At 35.1% G+C, this 14460-nt stretch overlaps 1 long non-coding RNA gene and 7 other non-coding genes across 8 annotated transcripts; 4 read left to right on the forward strand and 4 right to left on the reverse strand.

Moving 5' to 3' along the window:
- The first annotated feature begins 716 nt into the window (after positions 1 to 716).
- Positions 717 to 789, forward strand: TRNAA-UGC (transfer RNA alanine (anticodon UGC)). The gene has a single exon. It is a non-coding gene; the product is annotated as a tRNA-Ala (tRNA).
- Positions 790 to 1104: 315 nt separating this feature from the next.
- TRNAA-AGC (transfer RNA alanine (anticodon AGC)) lies at positions 1105 to 1177 on the reverse strand. The gene has a single exon. It is a non-coding gene; the product is annotated as a tRNA-Ala (tRNA).
- A 2194-nt stretch (positions 1178 to 3371) lies between these two features.
- TRNAA-UGC (transfer RNA alanine (anticodon UGC)) lies at positions 3372 to 3444 on the forward strand. Its single transcript has one exon. It is a non-coding gene; the product is annotated as a tRNA-Ala (tRNA).
- A 315-nt stretch (positions 3445 to 3759) lies between these two features.
- On the reverse strand, positions 3760 to 3832 carry TRNAA-AGC (transfer RNA alanine (anticodon AGC)). Its single transcript has one exon. It is a non-coding gene; the product is annotated as a tRNA-Ala (tRNA).
- A 2194-nt stretch (positions 3833 to 6026) lies between these two features.
- On the forward strand, positions 6027 to 6099 carry TRNAA-UGC (transfer RNA alanine (anticodon UGC)). Its single transcript has one exon. It is a non-coding gene; the product is annotated as a tRNA-Ala (tRNA).
- Positions 6100 to 6414: 315 nt separating this feature from the next.
- TRNAA-AGC (transfer RNA alanine (anticodon AGC)) lies at positions 6415 to 6487 on the reverse strand. Its single transcript has one exon. It is a non-coding gene; the product is annotated as a tRNA-Ala (tRNA).
- Positions 6488 to 8112: 1625 nt separating this feature from the next.
- LOC136984161 (uncharacterized) lies at positions 8113 to 12163 on the forward strand. The gene is made up of 3 exons (XR_010882157.1): positions 8113 to 8242; positions 11854 to 12011; positions 12100 to 12163. It is a non-coding gene; the product is annotated as an uncharacterized lncRNA (long non-coding RNA).
- Positions 12164 to 12500: 337 nt separating this feature from the next.
- On the reverse strand, positions 12501 to 12573 carry TRNAA-AGC (transfer RNA alanine (anticodon AGC)). Its single transcript has one exon. It is a non-coding gene; the product is annotated as a tRNA-Ala (tRNA).
- Between the last annotated feature and the right edge of the window lie 1887 nt (positions 12574 to 14460).

Consider the following 14460-nt stretch of genomic DNA (forward strand, 5'->3'; position numbering starts at 1 on the left):
AGGCTTGTTAACGAAGTCCATTATAAATTCGGCTAAACTCAGAATAAAGCGCCGTTAGTGGGCGTTTTAGGAATTCCGTTACAAATTTTAAATTATATACAAACAGTTGGATCAATGGTTATATATATATTAATATAACACATACGTATGTGCATATATAAATTTATTTATATATGGATATTAAAATTAATAATGTCAGTGCGTGTCTTTTCGTTTATTTGAATGGAGCTGCAATCTGAAAAAATTGTAGACGTATAAATTTCAACTGTAATCCGTCCTTCCTAAATCTCGATCACGGAGTTCGACACATAGTGTTTAAAAACAAATATAGAAAGCGCAGAAGCAGGTTACACGTAATTCGGAAAATTGCCCTCTCCTTGAAAGCAGTTAGATAATGAACGGCAGGAATCTGTTGATCATTATATTTACAGTATTAAAAATTCTATTTGTTTAGTGCACTATCTGCCGCCAAAGAATTTGGCTTCCGTCGATCATGCACGCACTGCATACGTACCGAAACCGGTTCTGATTCCAGACACTTTCATTTATTCTCCCCTTTCTTCGAATGTGACCACAATCCGAGAATTTCCAAGCTTCACACCAAAACCGCATCGCTCAGCCGAAAACACGAAGATAATCGATAGCAACTGTGGAAACGTTACTTGGCAGTAGATAATGAAAGAATGCAAACGAACCGTAAAGGCGTTCTGAACGTCGGGGGCGTAGCTCAGATGGTAGAGCGCTCGCTTTGCATGCGAGAGGTACCGAGATCGATACTCGGCGCCTCCATTTAATAAAATTTTTTTTTTCTTTGCGCTTCGTAACACCTGGAGACTTGATACTCAAGTCCATCGCTGCTACCGACTTTATAGTGACGGTGTACTTGCACTTTGTTTGCGAAACGATAAGAATTTTGGCCAACCGAAAAGTTTCAAAGTTGCAAGACGGAAACGTTTCCAGCCACATGTATGACAGACAGAATACTCGATCTAAATTTCAGACAGAAATATTTGCTAACTTTAGCAAAAATCTCGGAAGTATTTCGAGAATTCGATCATTTATACAATCGATATAATGGAATTTTAAACACTAAAAAAACGAGTGTGGAGACGCCGAGTATCGATCTCGGTACCTCTCGCATGCTAAGCGAGCGCTCTACCATCTGAGCTACGTCCCCGGCATCTAACTGGCTGAAATACCATCTGTAAACTGTTCACTCGATTGGCGTTTGTTAGGCAGTTGCGAACGAAGAACGTCACAGGTTCTAAAAGTAGGCTACGCGCGCTTTGCCATCGGCTGCAGGCGTCAATGAGAAACGCTTCGCCAACTGTTTTTTCCAAACACTTTCACTACAGCTTACAGAGACAAATCGGAGGTTTATAAAATTGGCAAAAGTCAATTTGCAGATAATAAGTGTCGTACACGACTTTCACTGTAATGAAGCGAAGTGTAAACCGATCCACAGATACGCGCGCGGTACTCGTCGTTAGCGTTTTTCAGAAGTGTGAAACGGAGAAACCAACTACTTTTTGTAATGCCGAAAAATTTATTCATTGCAAACGTTTGTAAAAATAACAGCGGCAGACGGAGACGCCGAGCGTCGATCTCTCGTGCAAAGTAAGTGCTCTACCGATGAAGCTACATCCCCGTTGCCCTAAGCCACCTGAAATTTCTTCCACATTCGAATTCACTGAAATACAAAAGTGAAAACTAACTACCAGAATGAACGAATTATTATAAAACGACAATCGAAAATTATCGGCGGAATAAAATTCGGCGCCTGCGGTTAAGTAAAAACTACTTTTGATGGGTTTAGCTCTGATTCTGTCTTTTTGTTTAAGTTAATATTAAAATTAAAAGCGACTCGGCAAACAAACAATAGGCGAAAAGTTCGCAACGATAGTCACAGTGACAGTTTGGAACGTTCTCCAACACATTTATTGATAAATCCAGGTTCAAAAAGTAAAACTCAACAAAAATATTCAAGTAAAGAAATCTATTGAAAGTTGTGGCATAATGCTGATTTGACGGATTTCTAGAAATAAACATGAAAATGAAGTGCACATTACATTACAGAACTACAACTACCGGATATTTTGAATAAAGCAAAATCGTCATGAAAATAAATAGGAGAAATAATAGAGATTATTAATTCAACGCAAAGAGTTTTCCATATTTTAAACTGATTTCGAATCGAACACTATATTCAACTGATTGCAATATGCCAAATAAGTTGAAAATATTGAAATTTATCTTAAAATGAATTTTTTATTATAATTAATTATGTCGAAGAACCTTATGATTACTCAGTGAGAAATTTCTAGATCAGTAATTCTACTTTTATTAGAATATCTGTACAGTATATTGTAAAGTCTGTCAAAATATTACTCACATTTATATCCGAAGCAATTATTTTGAAAAAACGAAGCAAGAAATCGCTAAAGTTTCTTTCTCATTCGAAAATCGTCACTTACAAAAAAGAAAGTAAAACAATGGAAAGATGTATTGTAGCCGATAATGTTAATTAAGTCGTGACGATAGTAAAATAAATATTTGATGTTTTTTTTAATTTAATGCGTATTTATTGATTTATTTCTGTTTTAATGATCCTTATTTTTTTAAAAAAACTCTTTCTACCGTTGGGAAACTAAAAGAGGCTTGTTAACGAAGTCCATTATAAATTCGGCTAAACTCAGAATAAAGCGCCGTTAGTGGGCGTTTTAGGAATTCCGTTACAAATTTTAAATTATATACAAACAGTTGGATCAATGGTGTATATATATATTAATATAACACATACGTATGTGCATATATAAATTTATTTATATATGGATATTAAAATTAATAATGTCAGTGCGTGTCTTTTCGTTTATTTGAATGGAGCTGCAATCTGAAAAAATTGTAGACGTATAAATTTCAACTGTAATCCGTCCTTCCTAAATCTCGATCACGGAGTTCGACACATAGTGTTTAAAAACAAATATAGAAAGCGCAGAAGCAGGTTACACGTAATTCGGAAAATTGCCCTCTCCTTGAAAGCAGTTAGATAATGAACGGCAGGAATCTGTTGATCATTATATTTACAGTATTAAAAATTCTATTTGTTTAGTGCACTATCTGCCGCCAAAGAATTTGGCTTCCGTCGATCATGCACGCACTGCATACGTACCGAAACCGGTTCTGATTCCAGACACTTTCATTTATTCTCCCCTTTCTTCGAATGTGACCACAATCCGAGAATTTCCAAGCTTCACACCAAAACCGCATCGCTCAGCCGAAAACACGAAGATAATCGATAGCAACTGTGGAAACGTTACTTGGCAGTAGATAATGAAAGAATGCAAACGAACCGTAAAGGCGTTCTGAACGTCGGGGGCGTAGCTCAGATGGTAGAGCGCTCGCTTTGCATGCGAGAGGTACCGAGATCGATACTCGGCGCCTCCATTTAATAAAATTTTTTTTTTCTTTGCGCTTCGTAACACCTGGAGACTTGATACTCAAGTCCATCGCTGCTACCGACTTTATAGTGACGGTGTACTTGCACTTTGTTTGCGAAACGATAAGAATTTTGGCCAACCGAAAAGTTTCAAAGTTGCAAGACGGAAACGTTTCCAGCCACATGTATGACAGACAGAATACTCGATCTAAATTTCAGACAGAAATATTTGCTAACTTTAGCAAAAATCTCGGAAGTATTTCGAGAATTCGATCATTTATACAATCGATATAATGGAATTTTAAACACTAAAAAAACGAGTGTGGAGACGCCGAGTATCGATCTCGGTACCTCTCGCATGCTAAGCGAGCGCTCTACCATCTGAGCTACGTCCCCAGCATCTAACTGGCTGAAATACCATCTGTAAACTGTTCACTCGATTGGCGTTTGTTAGGCAGTTGCGAACGAAGAACGTCACAGGTTCTAAAAGTAGGCTACGCGCGCTTTGCCATCGGCTGCAGGCGTCAATGAGAAACGCTTCGCCAACTGTTTTTTCCAAACACTTTCACTACAGCTTACAGAGACAAATCGGAGGTTTATAAAATTGGCAAAAGTCAATTTGCAGATAATAAGTGTCGTACACGACTTTCACTGTAATGAAGCGAAGTGTAAACCGATCCACAGATACGCGCGCGGTACTCGTCGTTAGCGTTTTTCAGAAGTGTGAAACGGAGAAACCAACTACTTTTTGTAATGCCGAAAAATTTATTCATTGCAAACGTTTGTAAAAATAACAGCGGCAGACGGAGACGCCGAGCGTCGATCTCTCGTGCAAAGTAAGTGCTCTACCGATGAAGCTACATCCCCGTTGCCCTAAGCCACCTGAAATTTCTTCCACATTCGAATTCACTGAAATACAAAAGTGAAAACTAACTACCAGAATGAACGAATTATTATAAAACGACAATCGAAAATTATCGGCGGAATAAAATTCGGCGCCTGCGGTTAAGTAAAAACTACTTTTGATGGGTTTAGCTCTGATTCTGTCTTTTTGTTTAAGTTAATATTAAAATTAAAAGCGACTCGGCAAACAAACAATAGGCGAAAAGTTCGCAACGATAGTCACAGTGACAGTTTGGAACGTTCTCCAACACATTTATTGATAAATCCAGGTTCAAAAAGTAAAACTCAACAAAAATATTCAAGTAAAGAAATCTATTGAAAGTTGTGGCATAATGCTGATTTGACGGATTTCTAGAAATAAACATGAAAATGAAGTGCACATTACATTACAGAACTACAACTACCGGATATTTTGAATAAAGCAAAATCGTCATGAAAATAAATAGGAGAAATAATAGAGATTATTAATTCAACGCAAAGAGTTTTCCATATTTTAAACTGATTTCGAATCGAACACTATATTCAACTGATTGCAATATGCCAAATAAGTTGAAAATATTGAAATTTATCTTAAAATGAATTTTTTATTATAATTAATTATGTCGAAGAACCTTATGATTACTCAGTGAGAAATTTCTAGATCAGTAATTCTACTTTTATTAGAATATCTGTACAGTATATTGTAAAGTCTGTCAAAATATTACTCACATTTATATCCGAAGCAATTATTTTGAAAAAACGAAGCAAGAAATCGCTAAAGTTTCTTTCTCATTCGAAAATCGTCACTTACAAAAAAGAAAGTAAAACAATGGAAAGATGTATTGTAGCCGATAATGTTAATTAAGTCGTGACGATAGTAAAATAAATATTTGATGTTTTTTTTAATTTAATGCGTATTTATTGATTTATTTCTGTTTTAATGATCCTTATTTTTTTAAAAAAACTCTTTCTACCGTTGGGAAACTAAAAGAGGCTTGTTAACGAAGTCCATTATAAATTCGGCTAAACTCAGAATAAAGCGCCGTTAGTGGGCGTTTTAGGAATTCCGTTACAAATTTTAAATTATATACAAACAGTTGGATCAATGGTGTATATATATATTAATATAACACATACGTATGTGCATATATAAATTTATTTATATATGGATATTAAAATTAATAATGTCAGTGCGTGTCTTTTCGTTTATTTGAATGGAGCTGCAATCTGAAAAAATTGTAGACGTATAAATTTCAACTGTAATCCGTCCTTCCTAAATCTCGATCACGGAGTTCGACACATAGTGTTTAAAAACAAATATAGAAAGCGCAGAAGCAGGTTACACGTAATTCGGAAAATTGCCCTCTCCTTGAAAGCAGTTAGATAATGAACGGCAGGAATCTGTTGATCATTATATTTACAGTATTAAAAATTCTATTTGTTTAGTGCACTATCTGCCGCCAAAGAATTTGGCTTCCGTCGATCATGCACGCACTGCATACGTACCGAAACCGGTTCTGATTCCAGACACTTTCATTTATTCTCCCCTTTCTTCGAATGTGACCACAATCCGAGAATTTCCAAGCTTCACACCAAAACCGCATCGCTCAGCCGAAAACACGAAGATAATCGATAGCAACTGTGGAAACGTTACTTGGCAGTAGATAATGAAAGAATGCAAACGAACCGTAAAGGCGTTCTGAACGTCGGGGGCGTAGCTCAGATGGTAGAGCGCTCGCTTTGCATGCGAGAGGTACCGAGATCGATACTCGGCGCCTCCATTTAATAAAATTTTTTTTTTCTTTGCGCTTCGTAACACCTGGAGACTTGATACTCAAGTCCATCGCTGCTACCGACTTTATAGTGACGGTGTACTTGCACTTTGTTTGCGAAACGATAAGAATTTTGGCCAACCGAAAAGTTTCAAAGTTGCAAGACGGAAACGTTTCCAGCCACATGTATGACAGACAGAATACTCGATCTAAATTTCAGACAGAAATATTTGCTAACTTTAGCAAAAATCTCGGAAGTATTTCGAGAATTCGATCATTTATACAATCGATATAATGGAATTTTAAACACTAAAAAAACGAGTGTGGAGACGCCGAGTATCGATCTCGGTACCTCTCGCATGCTAAGCGAGCGCTCTACCATCTGAGCTACGTCCCCGGCATCTAACTGGCTGAAATACCATCTGTAAACTGTTCACTCGATTGGCGTTTGTTAGGCAGTTGCGAACGAAGAACGTCACAGGTTCTAAAAGTAGGCTACGCGCGCTTTGCCATCGGCTGCAGGCGTCAATGAGAAACGCTTCGCCAACTGTTTTTTCCAAACACTTTCACTACAGCTTACAGAGACAAATCGGAGGTTTATAAAATTGGCAAAAGTCAATTTGCAGATAATAAGTGTCGTACACGACTTTCACTGTAATGAAGCGAAGTGTAAACCGATCCACAGATACGCGCGCGGTACTCGTCGTTAGCGTTTTTCAGAAGTGTGAAACGGAGAAACCAACTACTTTTTGTAATGCCGAAAAATTTATTCATTGCAAACGTTTGTAAAAATAACAGCGGCAGACGGAGACGCCGAGCGTCGATCTCTCGTGCAAAGTAAGTGCTCTACCGATGAAGCTACATCCCCGTTGCCCTAAGCCACCTGAAATTTCTTCCACATTCGAATTCACTGAAATACAAAAGTGAAAACTAACTACCAGAATGAACGAATTATTATAAAACGACAATCGAAAATTATCGGCGGAATAAAATTCGGCGCCTGCGGTTAAGTAAAAACTACTTTTGATGGGTTTAGCTCTGATTCTGTCTTTTTGTTTAAGTTAATATTAAAATTAAAAGCGACTCGGCAAACAAACAATAGGCGAAAAGTTCGCAACGATAGTCACAGTGACAGTTTGGAACGTTCTCCAACACATTTATTGATAAATCCAGGTTCAAAAAGTAAAACTCAACAAAAATATTCAAGTAAAGAAATCTATTGAAAGTTGTGGCATAATGCTGATTTGACGGATTTCTAGAAATAAACATGAAAATGAAGTGCACATTACATTACAGAACTACAACTACCGGATATTTTGAATAAAGCAAAATCGTCATGAAAATAAATAGGAGAAATAATAGAGATTATTAATTCAACGCAAAGAGTTTTCCATATTTTAAACTGATTTCGAATCGAACACTATATTCAACTGATTGCAATATGCCAAATAAGTTGAAAATATTGAAATTTATCTTAAAATGAATTTTTTATTATAATTAATTATGTCGAAGAACCTTATGATTACTCAGTGAGAAATTTCTAGATCAGTAATTCTACTTTTATTAGAATATCTGTACAGTATATTGTAAAGTCTGTCAAAATATTACTCACATTTATATCCGAAGCAATTATTTTGAAAAAACGAAGCAAGAAATCGCTAAAGTTTCTTTCTCATTCGAAAATCGTCACTTACAAAAAAGAAAGTAAAACAATGGAAAGATGTATTGTATAGGTGTAATTCGTTAAACTTTTTAAATAATTACTCGAGAGAATTGTGTAACTTTTGTGTTGAGAAAGAAATTGTGGATGCCTGGCATATTCTGGCTAAATGTGGGCGTCTTAAAGTGTTACGTAAAGAAATCTTTGGTTGCGAAGTTCTTACCAGGGGGCGTGATTCCTCTACTATAAATCTAGCCTTGTTGTTAGTGCTGTTTGGGAGCATCTGTCAGTGCTGTGTCTTCGATACTAATTTTTTTTCTATTTATAGTTATAGGTAAGTCTTTACAATTATGGCGGTTAATCCGAAAAGAAAGTCGTTTTCACCGAGTTTAACGGAAGGAGAGACCAGCAGTAAAAAGAAATCTTTGAAGAGTCGCGAGGAGGAAGAATTTGCATATCTTCTGGAAGGAGAAAATTTTAACCTCGAAGAGGGTATGCGTGTTCTGTTGCGTTTACATTTTTCCATGAATTCTAAGGTTGATGAACTTATTTCAAGATTAAATTATGTATCGGAATGGTTAAAAAATTTGGATGAAGGTTTGGGTGACTTAGATACCAGATTAGAGATATTGGAAAAATTGGCTGATAAAAATTGTGGTTTAAGCGATCAAAGTAATGTTACGAGAAAGTTTAATGATATTACTCGAGAACTTGATTTTTTGGATAACCAACGTCGTATAAATAATGTTGTCATTTCCGGTCTAGAAGAGGTACGGGATGAATCATTTCTAGAAACGAAAGAGAAAATAGTTGAATTTGCTACGCGAGTCTTACAGATGCCCGACATTAAGATTGGTAGGGCAATGAGAGTGGGAAAGAAAAAGGCTAATTCCCCTAGATTAATTATTTGTACTTTTGTTGATTATTATGAAAAAATGAACTTTAAGAAACGAATTCTGGAATTAAAACCGGATGGTGTTTATGTAAATGATGACTTTTCTCCTAGATTGAGAAATATTAGATTTAAGCTTCGTGATTTCGGTAGACAGTCAAAACTTTCTGGAGCGCGAATGGTAAAAGTAGTTTATGAAAAAATTATTATTGACGGAACGAAGCACTTTTACGATGTTGACTGTGACCAGGTTAAGCCTGTCTCATCCTAGCAATTGCCGGATAGGGGTACTTCCTTTTTAATTTGGAATTGTGCTGGTTTGTTTAATAAACCCGAGTTTTTTTGGAAGTATCTATTGCAGTACGATATTATATTTCTTTCTGAAACTTGGTATGGTTCTACTAATAGAAATTCGGAGGTAACTGATTGTTTGCAAGGTTATAATCTCTACTTTGGTAAGGCTTTTAAGTTACATACGAAAGGTCGTTATTGTGCAGGTTGGTTATTGGCAATAAGATCCTCTTTTCCCTGCGTTGTTATTTATCAAGATAACTTTCTAATACTTGTCAAATTTGGTGCCGAACTTGGTAATATTTTGGTATGTTTTGTTTATTTTAGGGAAAATGACCGGCAGTCTATTTTTGAAACTTTAATTGGTTTGATATTACATGACAAGAATGTAATGATTGCTGGTGATTTTAATGCTAGGATTGGATTGGGGAATATAATTTCTGACGCTTTTTGCAATTCTTTTGGTATTGTTTGTCCTTTGCATAGGAATTCGAAAGACTTGGTGATTGATTCTTTTGGTAGAAAGTTGCTTCATCTATGTGATGATTTGAATTTGATTATTGGTAATGGAAGATGTTTAGGTGATGAAGCGGGTGAATATTCTTTTATCTCTAGTCGTGGCTGTTCAGTTATTGATCTGGTCATAGTTTCTCCGTTAATTTGGAAAGATATTCTCTCTTTAACGATGGGTCAGTTTTTGGATTCCGACCATAACCCTTTGATTTTACGACTGGCCTGTGGAAATGATAGATCGGTTTCTTTAGAGAAGAGGCAGAGGATTAATAGATTGTTCTGGGATGAATCTAGAAAGGATGAATTAAGGTTGGCTTTGGAGGAAATATGTGTCTTGAATGGGTTTGATTCAATGGAAGACCTGAGTAATCTTCTTTTTAATTTGGCTTGTAAGTGTGGATTTAATATTAGGAGACATAAGAATTCTTTTTCGTGGTTCGATTCGGACTGTAGGATGTTAATTTGCGCTAGGAATAGAGCCTGGAGATCTTTTAGAAAGAGTAATGATTCTAATGATCGTTTGCGTTTTGTTATGTTACGAAGTTTGGCGAAGCGATTTTGCATTGCGAAAAAAAAATTATTTGCTGGAAAAATTCAAAATTGTTTCGGGAAAGATAATAGGCTTTTTTGGAATTATTTCCGACACGTTAAGCGGACTAAGTCTTGTAATTTCTGCTTTATATCTATTGATGATTGGTTTCATCACTTTTTTAATTTATTTGGTTCCCTGGACCCTTATTTTGTTGATTTTTCTATTTTTAATTATTGTAGGAATTGGTATGATGAACTTTTGGACCATGAACTTTGTGCAGGTGAGCTTAATGATGCTCTGAGGAGGTATAAGCCAAATAAAGCGCCAGGTTTTGACGGGATCCCGATGGAATTTTGGAATTTTGAGACTCTGAGACCACATATTTTGTGTCTTTTTTCAAAGATTTTTGATACTGGGATAATACCGGAGTCTTGGAAGACGAGTATTCTAATTCCGATTTTTAAGAATGGTAGGAAGGATGTTCCTGGTAATTATAGAGGTATATGGCTATCATCTTGTGTTTCGAAATTGTTTTGTATTATTTTGTATAGAAGACTGATTAGGTGGTTAGAAGTTAATAATATATTGCATGAGAATCAGGCAGGATTCCGAGCTAGTTATTCCACATTGGATAATATTTTTGTTTTGTACACGGTTATTCAGAAAACTTTTTTACGGAAACGGAGGAAGGTGTATGCTTTTTTTGTGGATTTATCTTCTGCGTTTGACAGAGTTTGTAGGAACTTGCTGTGGTCTAAGATGTTGCGTTATGGTTTCAGTTATAAATTTATATCTTTACTTGTTGCTTTGTATGAAAATTCCTCGTTTATGGTAAGAGATGGTGGGAACTGTTCGCCATTAATGTTTTCTAAGACTGGTGTTAAGCAGGGCTGTATTTTGAGTCCAATCTTGTTTGGTATTTTTTTGAACGATCTCTTTGGTTTTATTAATTCTTCTGGTGATGGTATAGAAATAGATGGTTTCCAAATTAAAATACTAGCTTATGCAGACGATATTATAATTTTATCTGACTCTGTGATTGGACTTCAAAGATTGATTGATAAATTCGCAATTTATTTAGATGAAAATGGTTTGAAATTGAATTTGAATAAGTCCAAGATTGTTGTTTTTCGAAGAGGAGGTAAGAGTGCGAGGGCAGATAAATGGTGGTTTAAGGGTTCTCCAATTCAAGTTGTCTCTAATTACAAATATTTGGGTGTTACATTTTCGTCTAATGGTTTATTCCATACGCATTACACTAATAAGAGAACTCATGCCAGATTATTGATGAATAAAGTCATTCAGTTGGGGAGATCTGCCAAATTACGTAATCTGAGAGATTATTTACGTCTATTGAAAACTGTGGTATTGCCCTCTTTGTTATATGCTTCAGAGATTTGGGGTTTTAATCTGACTAATGGTGATGGTATACAGACTGAATTTATTAAAAACTTATTTTATTTACCTCGTTGTACACCAGGTTATTTAATTATGATGGAATGTGCTTTGACCCCTATAAAACTTATAATATTTAGTAGGATAAGAAATTGGATTAATAGAATTTCTAAGCTCGATGATCATCGTCTGAGTAAGGTTTGTCTGAAATTTATACTTAACAAAAAGTCTATAGATTGGACACGTTATCTTATGGATACATGCAATAATCATGGTATTAATTTTATTAATGTTGATTTGGATCTAATGGACTGGTCTCTTCTCCTTGTAAACATTTTTGATAATTTTTTATATAATATAAATGAAAAAATAAGTAAAAGCGTATATAATTGTTGGTATAAGAATTTGAATGTTACGTTTTTTGATAATTCTTTATATAATCAAGATGTTTCCCTTAATATTTTGTGTTTATTTATACAGGCTAGGTGTAATTCGTTAAACTTTTTAAATAATTACTCGAGAGAATTGTGTAACTTTTGTGTTGAGAAAGAAATTGTGGATGCCTGGCATATTCTGGCTAAATGTGGGCGTCTTAAAGTGTTACGTAAAGAAATCTTTGGTTGCGAAGTTCTTACCAGGTTTTTTTTCCTTAAAATTTTATCGAAACCTTGTTATAAATTTAATGTATTTTGTTTTCTAAGAAAATCTGTTAAAATTTTGTTTTAGGGGGCGTGATTCCTCTACTATAAATCTAGCCTTGTTGTTAGTGCTGTTTGGGAGCATCTGTCAGTGCTGTGTCTTCGATACTAATTTTTTTTCTATTTATAGGTAAGCAATTTGCCATTTTGGTTTCTATTTTTTAGTATTTTGTATTATATTGACAGATGCTCCCGATCTTTAAACTTTATTTAATTACTGTATTTGATTTTGTAAATTTTATATCATTTATTTTACAACTGAATTGTTATTTATCATTGTATAATTTTGTTTGATTATGTTTATTGTATTTAAGTGTTTTGTTTGGGAGATGGTTTTGCTAACTTTAGCAAAAATCTCGGAAGTATTTCGAGAATTCGATCATTTATACAATCGATATAATAGAATTTTAAACACTAAAAAAACGAGTGTGGAGACGCCGAGTATCGATCTCGGTACCTCTCGCATGCTAAGCGAGCGCTCTACCATCTGAGCTACGTCCCCAGCATCTAACTGGCTGAAATACCATCTGTAAACTGTTCACTCGATTGGCGTTTGTTAGGCAGTTGCGAACAAAAAACGTCACAGGTTCTAAAAGTAGGCTACGCGCGCTTTGCCATCGGCTGCAGGCGTCAATGAGAAACGCTTCGCCAACTGTTTTTTCCAAACACTTTCACTACAGCTTACAGAGACAAATCGGAGGTTTATAAAATTGGCAAAAGTCAATTTGCAGATAATAAGTGTCGTACACGACTTTCACTGTAATGAAGCGAAGTGTAAACCGATCCACAGATACGCGCGCGGTACTCGTCGTTAGCGTTTTTCAGAAGTGTGAAACGGAGAAACCAACTACTTTTTGTAATGCCGAAAAATTTATTCATTGCAAACGTTTGTAAAAATAACAGCGGCAGACGGAGACGCCGAGCGTCGATCTCTCGTGCAAAGTAAGTGCTCTACCGATGAAGCTACATCCCCGTTGCCCTAAGCCACCTGAAATTTCTTCCACATTCGAATTCACTGAAATACAAAAGTGAAAACTAACTACCAGAATGAACGAATTATTATAAAACGACAATCGAAAATTATCGGCGGAATAAAATTCGGCGCCTGCGGTTAAGTAAAAACTACTTTTGATGGGTTTAGCTCTGATTCTGTCTTTTTGTTTAAGTTAATATTAAAATTAAAAGCGACTCGGCAAACAAACAATAGGCGAAAAGTTCGCAACGATAGTCACAGTGACAGTTTGGAACGTTCTCCAACACATTTATTGATAAATCCAGGTTCAAAAAGTAAAACTCAACAAAAATATTCAAGTAAAGAAATCTATTGAAAGTTGTGGCATAATGCTGATTTGACGGATTTCTAGAAATAAACATGAAAATGAAGTGCACATTACATTACAGAACTACAACTACCGGATATTTTGAATAAAGCAAAATCGTCATGAAAATAAATAGGAGAAATAATAGAGATTATTAATTCAACGCAAAGAGTTTTCCATATTTTAAACTGATTTCGAATCGAACACTATATTCAACTGATTGCAATATGCCAAATAAGTTGAAAATATTGAAATTTATCTTAAAATGAATTTTTTATTATAATTAATTATGTCGAAGAACCTTATGATTACTCAGTGAGAAATTTCTAGATCAGTAATTCTACTTTTATTAGAATATCTGTACAGTATATTGTAAAGTCTGTCAAAATATTACTCACATTTATATCCGAAGCAATTATTTTGAAAAAACGAAGCAAGAAATCGCTAAAGTTTCTTTCTCATTCGAAAATCGTCACTTACAAAAAAGAAAGTAAAACAATGGAAAGATGTATTGTAGCCGATAATGTTAATTAAGTCGTGACGATAGTAAAATAAATATTTGATGTTTTTTTTAATTTAATGCGTATTTATTGATTTATTTCTGTTTTAATGATCCTTATTTTTTTAAAAAAACTCTTTCTACCGTTGGGAAACTAAAAGAGGCTTGTTAACGAAGTCCATTATAAATTCGGCTAAACTCAGAATAAAGCGCCGTTAGTGGGCGTTTTAGGAATTCCGTTACAAATTTTAAATTATATACAAACAGTTGGATCAATGGTGTATATATATATTAATATAACACATACGTATGTGCATATATAAATTTATTTATATATGGATATTAAAATTAATAATGTCAGTGCGTGTCTTTTCGTTTATTTGAATGGAGCTGCAATCTGAAAAAATTGTAGACGTATAAATTTCAACTGTAATCCGTCCTTCCTAAATCTCGATCACGGAGTTCGACACATAGTGTTTAAAAACAAATATAGAAAGCGCAGAAGCAGGTTACACGTAATTCGGAAAATTGCCCTCTCCTTGAAAGCAGTTAGATAATGAACGGCAGGAAT

The sequence above is a fragment of the Centruroides vittatus genome, unplaced genomic scaffold, assembly GCF_030686945.1.
Source record: "Centruroides vittatus isolate TY-2023 unplaced genomic scaffold, ASM3068694v2 contig_905, whole genome shotgun sequence".
Taxonomy (NCBI): domain Eukaryota; kingdom Metazoa; phylum Arthropoda; class Arachnida; order Scorpiones; family Buthidae; genus Centruroides; species Centruroides vittatus.